The sequence below is a fragment of the Rhynchophorus ferrugineus genome, unplaced genomic scaffold (assembly GCF_030347505.1).
Source record: "Rhynchophorus ferrugineus isolate W39M unplaced genomic scaffold, kcgeb_rfMv2 rfM4, whole genome shotgun sequence".
Classification (NCBI taxonomy): Eukaryota; Metazoa; Arthropoda; class Insecta; order Coleoptera; family Curculionidae; genus Rhynchophorus; species Rhynchophorus ferrugineus.
Genome location: NW_027472583.1, coordinates 27,254,843 through 27,269,090, shown reverse-complemented (window position 1 = coordinate 27,269,090; position 14,248 = coordinate 27,254,843). Strand labels below are relative to the sequence as shown.

General features: G+C 33.3%; 1 protein-coding gene across 9 annotated transcripts in view; it reads right to left on the bottom strand.

Annotated features, from left to right (window-relative positions):
* kug (FAT atypical cadherin kugelei) overlaps nucleotides 1–14,248 on the bottom strand; it is an 837,087-nt gene that overhangs the window by 105,059 nt on the left and 717,780 nt on the right. The gene's annotated exons all lie outside the window — the stretch shown is intronic.

The following is a 14,248-nucleotide window of genomic DNA, read 5'->3' as shown; positions in this document are numbered from 1 at the left end:
ATAAGTTGAGGAAAATCACAATTGTCAACAACACATTTGTTATAATATACATTTTCAGATGTTTATATGCGTAGAAAAACATCTAAAAGGAAGGAAAATAGTTACCAGACGAACTGACTGAAAATATCATTTCCAGTCATTTAAAGACTGTTGTTTCATTGCGAAGAAAGAAGTGCGAAATGGTTTTCGAACCAATATCATTCTTTTGACGTAGTATCGTTATGAAACCAGAAATATTTCGTACCAATTCTTCTCAATAATTACCTTTTTAATGTGAAAAAATGATGAAAATACATGCAAGCACCTAGCGATACTAACTGAAATGTGAAAAAATACAATTGTTTGGAGAAAGAATTATTGGTAGTAAAGCCTTAATTTTATATATTTTATTATAAAGTACCTTATAAATAATTCACATGCTTTTCGTTCAATTGTCAGCAGAATTGAATATCCAATCTACAGTCTTACTAAAGTTATTTAAGAACTAATAGGTATCAAATAATCGAAAAATCAGCAAAATACCCAAACAACGTTGTTTCACTTATAAAACACTCTCTTTATTCCTCACTTTCTCAGTTCCAGCATGTTGAATGACTCAACACCATGGGTTAATAGAACATTTTAAAACACGGCACTAGCAACACCCTGCTAATACGTTATACCTTGATTAGATATATATTTAGAAACACCCAAACACTAACAGGTATATCGCCTACTCCAAACAGGGTTTCGCAGAGATGTCACTCATCAAAATGTCTTCATGCAACAGCTGAACAATATAAATAAAAGGATCCTCCAACTGATTATCAATACCATCGAATTAAACTCTTGCAAAAATTAAAACGAAGAAGTTGCGTTAACAATCATCCTGTTAATTCAAGTAACAACAGTCCGTAGCCCCAAAAACCGAAACATCTAAAAGTTATGACATTTTTGAATTTCTGACGTAGTAATATTAAATGTACTACTACTGCCTTCAATTGCTATCTACTAATAGAGTTCTGCGAAACTGTTATCAAGCTGTGTCATTAAAAAAAAAATATGAATATGCAACCTCTTTCACATCTGAGAATACACATTATTTGATCGACCAAAATATGAAATTGATGGGGGTCATGCTCCGTACAGTCCTGATTTGGTACCCAATAATACATTTTCGGTACATTAAAAATAAATTACGTGGTCAAGGGTTTTTGACACACATAACGTATTTAGGAGATACATTAATCGGTGTTGAACGAAAATTGGCTTCAGGGCATGGACTAATAACATTGATATTAATAGAAATATAAAGAGCCAACCTTCATACAATATATCTTCTGATCCTGAAACTATTCTTGTATTTAACTTGTAAACAATATCAAGTTGTTCAAATTAGAATATTTCTACAATATCTACAATAGTCTGGTAATTAACGTATAGTGTAGAGATAATATTTACCATAAATGTTATTTAATTTATTACGATTAATAATCATCATAGATGATCAGAAATAATTTATTGTTTCAACATTATAACATACATATACTATAAACATTTGGTAAACAAATTTGTAGTGCGTTTCGGAGTCTCTTCAGTTGATAACTCACGTCAAAAACAGTCAGCTAGAGAAAGGGGAAATAAAGGAACAGGATAATGATAATAACTATACAAAATGGATCCAAATCTACAGGACTTTCATAAAAAAAGAAAGAAAGCAAGCCTTTCCATACCGACAAATAAAATACATATAAACATTAGGCTTTTTAAGAGAATATCACGTACTCTGGATCCTTTTTCCAATTTCTTTCGTTCAATATACGCTACCAAAACAATCTCGGAAAATTCGAAATTAACATTTTTTTTGTTTATTTTCTCCCTCCTTTCCTGCACTTCCATTTTCCATGGGATTTTAAGAGCTTAAGGTGTTTAGGAATGATTCCAAATCTCTCGCTAAAATACAGGCACGCATTGCTTTAGCCTTAATAGGGTTGGAATTTTTGACATTTGTTGTGTAGCATGTATAAATAAGTTTTGGGGTTTTGTACGTTTTATTCAGACAAATTCGTGCAATATTTCTATTGTCCATTACTAAGTACGAGTTTAACTACTAAACATAATTCCGATTCCATGTTTTGATGAATAGGGTGAGTTACATAGAGATTTTCAGATAAGCATTTTCATATAGATTTTGACGTTTTTTTCAAAATACATTTTTACTTCTACAATAATTAATTAATGTTACAATAGTTTAATGCCCTGAAGCAGCCCTCTTTGGATTTTCAGTTCCGCGTCTTCATAATCTTTCTGCCTTATACTACTACATTTCTTCTAACATATTTATGTTTTTAACATTCAAATCATCCAACTTAGATCACAAAATATGTTATGCTATTAGCTTGTATCTCTTTTCCCCGGTTATTATTAATCTCGGACTGATTGTTTCATTTTGGTACAAGAATTGCACTAAGAACTACGAACTGATTTTCAGTATATATTTGTAGTTGTAAATATGCATATGAAAATATGTTTTTTTCCTTACTGGTATAGTTATTGGAAAATGGTTGATGCATATGATTTTCTGTTTGAAATTGAGGTTAATAATCCCTGTCAACGGGTCTTCAGAGATCAATCAACGAATGACAGGCGTTATCTATGACATTTTACTATTGGTAAAACTAGTTTTGTACAGAAGCAACTTTCTAGGCAACATCTCATGATTGAATATTTTATTCTTCGTCTAATCAGTTCAAAACTCACAAACTCTCTGTGACATACATGTTGCATGAAATTTTATTCTTCGTCTGATGGCTTTTATATCGCAAAATGTTCTCTACCTCGTTCTTAATAGCCAAAAATTGTCTCAGTTCATCATATTCATCAATATTCTACTTTGAGAATGGCTTTAGAGACTTTTTCCGTTGACCCAGTCATTAGTATGTTATATAATGCTGAATTTACCTAATCGGAAAAAGCCAGGATATTAAAAACACGCACCTTGAACTAATAAGAAAATACAAAGAAAAAAAAATTTTAATTAAGACAACACACTCCAATTCAGCTTAAAAAATAATCAGTGCATAAAAGTATATTTACAAAACTCTATTTGCTGGATTTCGGCTTAATTTTGATTTCCGAAAATTCTAACGCCTAACAAATTTATGGGTAGAAAAGAAGTGTTTAAGTGTATTGTTACTTTAGACCCGAAATAATTCGAGAATATAAAGGTATATTAGTTCCATAAAAATTTGTTCACAGCCCATTGCACCGGAGATCTGTCAAAGTTGTTGTGTTGTTATTACATACCGTCCCTCAAAATGGATATAACTTGAGGGAGAGATTAAAAGAATTCTCCAAATGAGCTGTAAGGTTCAATACTGATCTACAACAGACATCTATAACAGAAGAAGACCGAGAAAATGTTCGTAACAGATATCCCCTTCAAGAAAAAACAGACCGCATTAGAAGGATACTGAGAAACATAATTTCAAAGTTATATTCAAACCATATAGGAATATGTCGCAGACACTCCCAAGTACTAAAGGTAAAAGGGATCCAGTGAAGGGACATATTACATATCTATTAATAGCATAGTAAGGTCTCTATATCTCTATATAATAAGGTCCTCTATGAGTATTGAAAAAATGTAGAAACTGAGATGAATATAACACGGTTAACAGAACATCAACAATATGTGAGATATGGACATACTGTCCAGTTAGCTTTGGTGGATAATGGCACAAAATTCAGTTAAAAGAGTCGGAATTTTCGACACCCCACAAGGCTATTTTGAAAGGAAACAGAGATAAATAAAAAAAGATTTTGTTATAGAACTTCCGAAAATCCACTTAACAACTTAGTACTTTAGTATTTTCCAGACCTTTCTAAATGTCATTAGTTTGAATTAACTATTTTATAAAAACTTCCTTCTATTATTAAATAGTCATATTTAATTTCATAACATGCCCCAACAACAGTCGAGATTTTTCACTTGATGACAATCATAATTAGCGAAAGAGCTTCACTAACTCAAGCTTTTGTTGTTGACTGTATCAGAGTCGCCTGTATATTAATCATTTCATTTGTTTGTTGGGACGTGAACAAATTGTTCAGGCTTTTTGGAATCGGGCGAATTTAATTAACGGAATTAAAAGATGCCTACGGTGTTTGTTGAATAGCGGCAGACTAACAGACAAAACTATTCTAGTTTTGGAATTTGGCGTACAGGTGGCTGCAAAGATAGAAAATGAGTTGGTTTGAAAGCCCTTTTAAAAACATTAAGGAATATATCATATCGTATACAAAGTCGGCTAGACAGCGTTGTTATTAATTCCAGTTTCTTTAAGAACATTTCTTTTTCATACAACATTTAAGTGGAATTTTATTTATATTCTTTTATTTGTTGCAATACAATTTGTTGATATATATTGATGTAAGATATTAGAAATTTATTCTTTTAATATATTCTTATTATTTATCTGTTAAACATTAATACGTAATAAAGGCAACAAATAATCATCAAGCTTCAAATGCTATAATTGCATCATTCTACAATATATGGACGTAAATGGACATCCCTCCGGTGATAATCGACAAGTTAAAGTGTAGAAAAGAGTATAACATTTTACTAATAATTTGTATTTTGCGCTATTTAAAAATTATACATAAATTTTCATACAGTTTGTTTTTTCATACAGATAATTACTTTTGCTATTAAATAAGGAACAATGTTGTTAAATTAGCAAATTTATTGAAGAATACATTAAACATAAATTCACCTTATAAAACATTCAATCTAACCCTTGCTTTTGAACATCCCAGATATTGGAGTAAGTCGATAATATAATATTACTTTTTACTGTATGCATTGTCCTGGCTTGGCGTGAAAGAATGCGTGGTAGAATGTTTATATAAAATTGAAAAAGAAGTAACATTAAACTTTGGTCCATTCAGTCAATCAGTGTTATCTAGAAGTTATATAGAGCTGTCGCTAATACTGTCACCTATGCAAGAGATAGAGAGCGATTTTCTTCTACAATTTAACTATGACATAATCTTCCTATAGTTCTTGTATTATATAAACTGATAATTTAACTATTATATATATATATATATATATATATATATATATATAGACTTTTGGTTAAATAATTTCGTAAAATAGGCCATTTCGTAAATAATGCACTGTTCTGAAATTCGATCGATCGATCGACATTCATTTAATAATACCAAGGTAAAATAGAGTAAAATAAAATTTGTTGTGAATAATAATTTGAATGAGTTACGACTGAACTACATGAAAAGATTTATCATTAAACATCTAGAACTTAACAATTTTTACACGTAGTAATACTGGTTACAAATTATTCGTTGTAAATGTTATACAGAGACTAAAGTTAGATTTAAAAATAATTGCTACACTTAAAATATTGAAACGTAAGGTACTTTTATCCAACTTTTCATTTCATACCAATATCTTGACTGAATAAAATACCTTATTATTTGCAGTAACGAAGATATTCTTACATTTTTCAATTAGTGCCTAGAAAACTGTTATGAATTAAGAAAAAAATTAATGTTAGTATGGTAGTAGAAGATTATATTTTTTAGGTTAAAATGGATGGAAAACATTTATACAAAAAAAAAAACGGCAGAAATTATGAATATTTCGATACGTCAACACTTTTGTACAATATATTTGTAACACTTAATAATAAATGTAAATGCTTTTCAAATAATAAGACGAGTCCAAATAATACAGGACAAACATAAATGTAACAACAGATAATAAGAAAAAAATTCAGAGCTGCATCGGGACAAATACCATAATATTTATGGATGAAATTACAAACAAATGTCAAATCGAAAAGACAATACTGGCTGCAAGACTAGATAGGATCAAAAAAAGAGAGTAACAAAACCCAAGCATCGAAAATCAAACATATTGGAAGGTTGAGAAAAGTGACATGGATGGAACGATGAGAAACAATGAAGTAAAAAAAACGCCTCAATATAAAACTTTTAAAAGAATACATAGAAAGAGAGAAGACAAATTATTTATTGAGGCCACGACATATGGAGGAGAAAAAAACAGTTTAAGAGAGTTTGGGAAGAAAGGACGGAGAAGAACCACAGGATGACCTGTAAGGGCTGTATTATTGTAAGAATATTGCAAGAATATTGAGCCAAAGCAAAAAATAATGGACCCAATTTCATGTACATTCCCTTGTTTACAATTGTCCATACTTAATATTAACAGTATTAAAGGGGAACATTTTTAATAGTATGATTTGATTTCCACCTATAAAACTCAAAATTAAGAAGTGTTACAAAAACAAAACTTTCACAACATTTCCTAATTCTTTATAGGTTTTGTTATATTTAAAAATGTAGGTTTCTTTAAAAGTGGAAACCTTTGAGAATAACAAGAATGAATGGAAAATAAAAAAAGTTGGAGACATATTTCATAGAACTTCCTAGAGTTACCATTATATTATTTTCCATCAGAAAACAGACAATCAAAGGACTCCCTCGACATCACAATCTATTAACGATCAATGGTTGTTGTCGCCACTCCAGAGAAAGGGAACGAGGGGTCGGAGGGGGGGTTTCCAGGATCTTTAATTTCAATTAACGTAGCGAACCTTTCCAACCGTATCCACCCCAAAAATGCCATTTAATCAGAACCATTTGACGGTGTCCTTTTCGACGAGAGTCGAACTGAAACTCGCGAAATTAAATTTAAAAGTTTACCGAGGACGATGGACAAAAACGGTGGAAGGACGCTCCTGGAAGAAAACTTTGGTCGGCGAGCGGCGGTATGCGAAAGAATACGGAAAGGAGACTGAGGGAAAAAACGAGACTGAGGATGAGAAATTGTCGCTAACAAAATAATAGCGTTAAGTTGCCACTATCGAGAAAACGCCATTCTGGTTAGTTAGTAGCTTTTCGTGTATTGCGTTGGGAGTTTGCATCGTTGGACCGACATCTTAATTGGTTTTCTCGGTAAAGTTCAAGAACTGAATTCAAATCCGCGCCAGACCGGAAGAGGAAGCGGAGCGGGGTGGGAATAAACTTGTTCAGATAGCAAATTAAAAAGTTTCTAACGCGGAAAAATCTTTTTAAGGTTTGTCCAGATTAAGTCATTAATTGAAAACAATTCATGAGGATGCAAACACTTTAAAATATATTTTAAACCAAAATTTGATAATGTATCTCTATTAGAACAATAATCATTGCAAGGGAACATCATACCCTTTATCCACAGTAGAGTCAAGTAGCTTCGATTTTTTTGTAAAAACGTATCCCAATGTGGTTAGGTTGAACGAGATTGTATTAATACTAGACCAGATATTGTGATATACTCACAACACTGAACTAGCACGTAGATAAGCACGAAAACATATAAATGTACAATACGTCAATCAGCAGCTACTTATTCATTAGTAGTTAATTCGTTATTAGGGTTTGTCCATTAAAAATAGTAACAAAAGTTAAAAATGACATATTTATTTCGTGATATATTTAGAAAATATTTAATAACACATCAATTGAAAAGTCCCCGAAGCAACTTTTGTTATTTTGTTATTATATAGACTACCCTGTTGAAAACTTATGTAACAGGTTAATAGAAGTCCATGCATAAACTTGACAGCTATTGGGTCATTAGTTTGTGAATTATAGCATTTTGAGTGAAGCAACTTTTGTTATTGTGAAAAAACGGATAAAAATGAATTTCGCGTGTTGATAAAATATTGCTTTTTGAAGGAAAAAATGGCGTAGAAGCATCGGACGCTGCCCCAGGGAATCAACGATCAAGGATTGGTATGCTAAGTGTAGACGTGGTGAAATGAGTACCGAAGATGGTGAACGCAGTGGACGCCGAAAAGAGGTTGTTACCGAAAAAAAAACATTTCAAAAATACACAAAATGATTTTGAATGACCGTGAATTGCAATTGAATGAAATAGCAGACACTCTAAAGTAATTTTGCCGAAAAAAATGTTTTACTATGGTAGGCCGGGGACTTTTCAATTGAACTGTTATATGAAAATTGGAAGGATTTTAATATAAATTAGAGATTCTGAATCCGTTTTCCAGCCTTATTAGGAAAACAACATGGCATAAACAAAGCTAAGTACCGATTACGTCGGAAACCTGCTCAGGTTACTTCCACTTTCTTGACTCGTTGCCTCTTTTTAGTGTTATTGTTACTGCCGGTCCAGCTATTATGAAACTTAAACGTCACGAGATGTAAATCGGCCCCGTTATATATTTTTTTCCCGGCCAGGGACCTCCTCGCCCTAGCGGGTGACCGGACCCGAAGACCGTCCCCTTCTCTTCCCGGATGGGCCCGTTCACTTTGGTTTATTCTAATGGATAGAGCAGAACATTTCGTCGTTTATTGTTTCGAAAATCGCTGGGAACGATACGTTTAATTACCGGGTCACAATGAGAGAGCTCGTTACAATACCGGAGAAGTATTTAATTAAATTTTGCGCCTCGGCAAAGCGATCCGTCTCTATCTGTTTTTATTCGCGAATTGCGAAACGTATCGGCTCGAAAGTACGTTCATTAGTCGGGATCATATTCGCAGCTTTTCTCGTTTTAGATTCGGTCTCTTCATTGTACAGTTTGTTTTAAGACCAATTGAGATAGTGTTTCGCCAACAAAAAAGTTCCCCGTTTGCCCTTTAGATACGAGGATGAGGTAAAAAGTTAAATTCAATCACCAAAAATGAATGTTTCCTGTCTGGGTCATTAGTTTATATAATATGTTAATATGTTTCTACTGGTTTTGCAACGTATTATCGAGCGTTGTCATGCTGAAGAATGCTCGTATTCTGGTCATTTTTTCGCGCAGTGTTCAGCTCAACGGTATTAATTGTAGTCGATAGATATCCCCATTGATGGTTTCGTTAGGTTTTAAAATTGAGACATGACCAGATATTCTTCATGATTTTTTTAGATTGCATTGTAGTAATGGATCTACTTTTCATCATCAGTAACCATACTATGCAAAAACCTTTCCGATTTTGCCGTTGAAACAGAATTTCATACATGACCACAAGCCTTTCAATGTCTCTTGGCTTCAATTTATACGGAACAAAATATCCAAGCCTTTGCACCATTCTCATGCGCTTCAAGAGATTGGAAATGAGTTTTTGTGTTACTCCCAACAATTTTGTATATTCTTCTTGCATCTTACAAGGATCACCATCGAATTATGACTTCAGCTTCTAGAACGCTCCCGTCTAAGAGCGTCTTCGTTTCAAAATCACCACTTTTAAAATGCCGAAACCAGTATTTATATGTTGAAATTGATAGAGCAGGGTTGGCATAAGATTCACGAAACGGTCGTTGAGCTCCGGTTACCTATTTCTTTGAATAGCAAAAAAATAAGTAAAAGTTCTCACTAAATCGATTTACCTGGTACAAGTGCCGACATTTTCAAAACAATGAAAAAAGTTTTGTTTTTTTTTGTTTACACTTCCATAAAATTAAACATAATGCAAAGCAAAGTCTGTCATCGGTGAGGCTTCAACATGAAGTTTATACGGAGTTCATTTTAGTGGCTTTGAATGAGCACTTCTGCATAGTAGTGAAAATAGAATTTGATATAAGCCACTTCTCCTTCACATATGATCTGTTGAGTCTTGATAGAGCATGTGAAATTTTGGCCGAAGTGAAATGAATGTAACTAGATAAATGTAAGATAATCGGTTGTTTATTTCTGGGTTATATATGAAGCTGTCAAAATGAGGGAGAATTTATGGTCCAGCAGGGTTTAAAAATTCTTAGGGTAAGGCAGCTTTCGGGTTTCTCATTTTATGCACTGAATAAATTAATTAATTATTAAAAAGAGTATGCCCAAATTTAGGGAAACTACATTGAACAATAAAATACATTCGCAGTATTTCTCAACATTGTACTCTAAATCGTTCTTATTTAAAGACTAAACGAATTGAATAACTGGGTACTAACTCCAAATGCATTCTAAAAATACTACTGAAGATTTTGGGGTGACCATTGGTTCGTACTTTTTCTTAAATAAAGCTGGTACTTCCATAATTTCCGATAGTGAGTGGTATAACTTCATGATATCCAATATTTGTGGCCTATATATAAATATGAACAAATATTAGGTGCTGGCATGATTCATTTCGATCAACCCTATTTGTTGGTGAAAGTACGAAGTACCAATGTAAATCCCTGTTGAACTGAAGCTGTTAAACTCGATGATTTAGACATTTCTCACTGACATTTATAGTATAGTATATATTGTAAAATTATCGAGTAATTCAATGTAAACAGACGTTAATTATAGAAGGTTAAAATTGTATTATTGAGATCTATTGGTTTTGTCGTTTCATTTGAAGAAATCTGCTGTCAAACAGCATTTGATTGCAACGAATCATAAGTGGTGATTTTGATGTCAAAAACAAATAATGATCTGGGGAATCAAACTCTCAAAGAACTTTCAGGTAGCTTATCAGATGAATAAACTATTTCTAAGCTTTACACGCTATAGGAAAAATCTAAAACGACCTTTTTAATATCGTGGTGTTGTGACTAGGGGTAAAAAGTGAATGTTGGACAACAATCTCAAGCGGAAAATGTCATGGATGTCGGTTTGGTGGTGCAGTGGTTAAGGCGACAGGACGACCCTTCTACTGTTACGATAGTCGCGGGTTCGCATTCTGCTAGAGCATGGATGTACTTTATGTTTTGTGATTGTAATTGTAAATGTGGAAGTAAGCAACAGTGGAAAATTCGACAAAGATAATTATCTGAGTCAGGCCAGTAACCAGGCTGGGTAAGATCGGATATCTTGTGGAATGACCTCCAAGTTGGTTACTCATCAGTCGGTAGGTTTAATATCTAGGGACCGTGGTTCGGAGCCCACGTTAAACTGTAGGTCTAGTTCAGATAATCCCACGTTGGTAAAAAGGAGACTTCAAAATATATAAGAAAAAACGTCATGGGTTAGTTCAGGAGGATCTTCCACATCGATATCGAAGCGAAATATTCATGGTCATAATCCTACGGTGTATATGGTTGGATCAGCAAAGTGTAGAGTATTACGAGTTAGTGAATATAAAATGCGAATATATATAAAACCAAATAAAATCGTTACTACACATGTCAAATGATGTCAATTAAATAAATTGAATGACGTATAGTTTCAAAAAGGGATTTGCTGCAAATAGAGAGTAACACGTATTCTCTTGCATGTCAACGCGCGTTTGTAAAAGGATAACGACTCGAAAGTTCTACCGCACCCAGAGTACTTACCAGATATAGCGCCTTCTGATTACCACTTGTTCAGATTAATGAATCATGGCATAGCTGAAACACGGTTTCGAAATTCAGACGAAATGCGCAAATGAATTGAAGATTGGACCGCTGTCAAATTAACAGTATTGCCAGAAATGTTGATAACCAATTTTTTCAACAAATGCCATTTTAGGAGTGAAAAAATGTTCGAAATACATGCAAGTGTACGTAATATATAAAAACCAAATATAAATATAAGATAATTTAAATAATCTCTTAGTGATAATTAATTAACTGCAGATGTTAGATGTTAGATAAATTAAATAACATTTGAGCAACACAGTGTCAAGTTTCAATTAATAATTAGTTGATAAAAGCAATCAGTGTTTTTCCCAGTTTTATTTACAATCAATTGAGTTCAATTGTCTCCCGGACCTAAAACTTCATCCAACCGCAAAAAAGACACCGATAAATCCCAGATATGACCAATATATCATTCAAAGACCAAACAATGACGAAATTATTCTGAGATGATTCTGAGACTCTCGCCGTCCTGTTTCTCTCTCTCGTTCGCCCTTCCGCCCCTCGCGCCATGACGGTGCTTGTGCCCGTCTGTTTTTTCGACCTTTCACTCCGCGAAGTAATAAATCCTCATTAAAGATTATTGGAGAACTTCTGGAAGGAGGAGGGGACGGGGAAGTTTCAACCCGTTATTTAACGAGTTCGTGTTTTTTTCTTCTTACTTTTAGGTAATTTTATTTAAGAATCACAATTAGCGAGAAAGATTGCGGAGTATTAAAAAGTTTGTCGAAAATTTACCGCCGTTATTTGTGGTAGGTGTGTACTTTTATTTGTTTTCAAATTGTTTCCGATTATTTTGCCGCCAGTTTCTCGTCGAAAACTTTGACTGAAACTGTTTCACCTAAAGCAAAAAACAATTTTATGTTAAAGACAAATATATAAACCTGATGTAATCATCATTTGATAAAGATAAAATATATATCTGAAGCCTTGTAATATCCGAAAACTATTTCGGATTTGTTACGCGACCGTGTAACGTAGGTACGGAAATATATGATGCAAAATATTTCACATTCAATGGCTAAGAGTTGATGTCAACTTTCCTGGATAAGGCACATCCGGATAAGATAGACTGTCGGCATAAAAGCCGGGTTTGGGCTACCATCCCCCTCAGGGATCATCTCTATTGATATAGACTAGGATCCAACTTATCTAGATCCTTCGTGAAAGACCTTTCTACTACATTGTAGTCCTTTCAATTCAGCACATTTAATGGCTACACGGAGTGTCTAATAAAATAATTTTTTATTTAGGAATGAATAGCTCAGTTTATATTGTTAGTTTTTATCTTAATTTCCTTTCGTTTTACTTAAAATTCGATTTACGTCGACTTTTCTAAACTTAACAGCAAAATTATTAAATAAATTAAAGCTTAAGTTAACGTGATCACGTAAGAAGACTTTCTACCAATATTAAGTCAAACAAAATCTTGTTTGTTGATAGAACAGTATTGCATCCAATGTTATGACATTTACTTATTAATTGCCCAAAATTGCCTACATTTTGCATTTCTGTAACGTCACCCAATATTTGAAAATGTTAATGGATAGAGTATTCAAAGACAGACATCTTCGCTCGAAAATTCTCATATACGTAATACAATACGTTTAAAAAGTTGTCCATAATGGCCGTTAGATAAAGTTCTCGACCAGAACTTGTGTTTTTGGCTTTCAATCAATGTGTACATTATTCGCAATTGTTTTAGTCAATCGATGTGAGTCGTCAATTCACATGTCATAACAGAACTTAAAAGGCTGGAACTACAGGGACTGGACAAAATTATGTAAATACTGATATATACACAATATTTATAATTAATAAAGTGTTGATTCACCATTTGCTCTTAAAATAGGTGAAATTCTTTGAGGAATAGTGTCTGAATAGTTTTCAACTGAATGTTGTTCCATTCTCGTAAATCAAGGCCCCATTGTGTTGAGGTCTGGCAATTATGCTGACCAGGGAAGATGCTGATGTTCCTCAAATCAAGATAGAATATTTTTGTCTGTATGTATGAGCGCATTGTGATTTTGGAATATGCACTGCAATATGCTAGTCATAGTAAGAACTTCAACATTGAGGAGATACTCATTCGCAGTAAACTGGCAAACGATGTTAATGAGAGGACCAACTGAATACTACCACATTCAAGGTTCTTCCAAACATCAAGTGTTCAAGGTTATTCATTACACTCAAAAAAGCTTAAGAGATCTCACAATTCACCGATCGCTTGTTTTAATCGTTACAGAGCAAATTATATATACTTTACAAGACTTGGCATGTTAACTGAGCAATATATACGCGTCGCATATTTACATGGAAGTAGTGTTTCCAACATGCAACAATATGTATTATACTGCATGGAATTCACATTGTTTTGCTTGTCACATGTAAATGTGAATTAATGGGATCCAGTAATAGGTTGATAAAATTGGACTGAAGATGTATAATGCGTAGGTGATAAGTTCTTTGATTGCTGTATATTGAATATTTTTCATTTTGGAGTTGCTACAGTTACTACGAAACATTTAATGCAACTGTAAAACTATTTGATGTTATGCTTGCATTGAGGCTTGTTCGATATACTTTTTGAAGGAACGTTGTTCGATATACTTTTTGAAGGAACGAAGACACATACTGTTTGGAAAAAGACTTGTTTTATGAGACGATTACATGACGATTTACTTGTGATGCTTCATCCTCAGATTTCTGGCGGTTGATAAGTAGGTTGAACTAGAACCTATTGAGCATCCTATTGAGCACTATTTCGCTGAATACTGAAAACATTTCCAAATGTGTCTTTCTTTGCTCAATGGAAAATGTAGGCCTACTGATTCTCGGAGGTTTGTAAAAAATTAGCCCTGCGGATCTTCTCAATTTCTTATTGTCGCAACTGGGAACTTCTCCCATGATGAA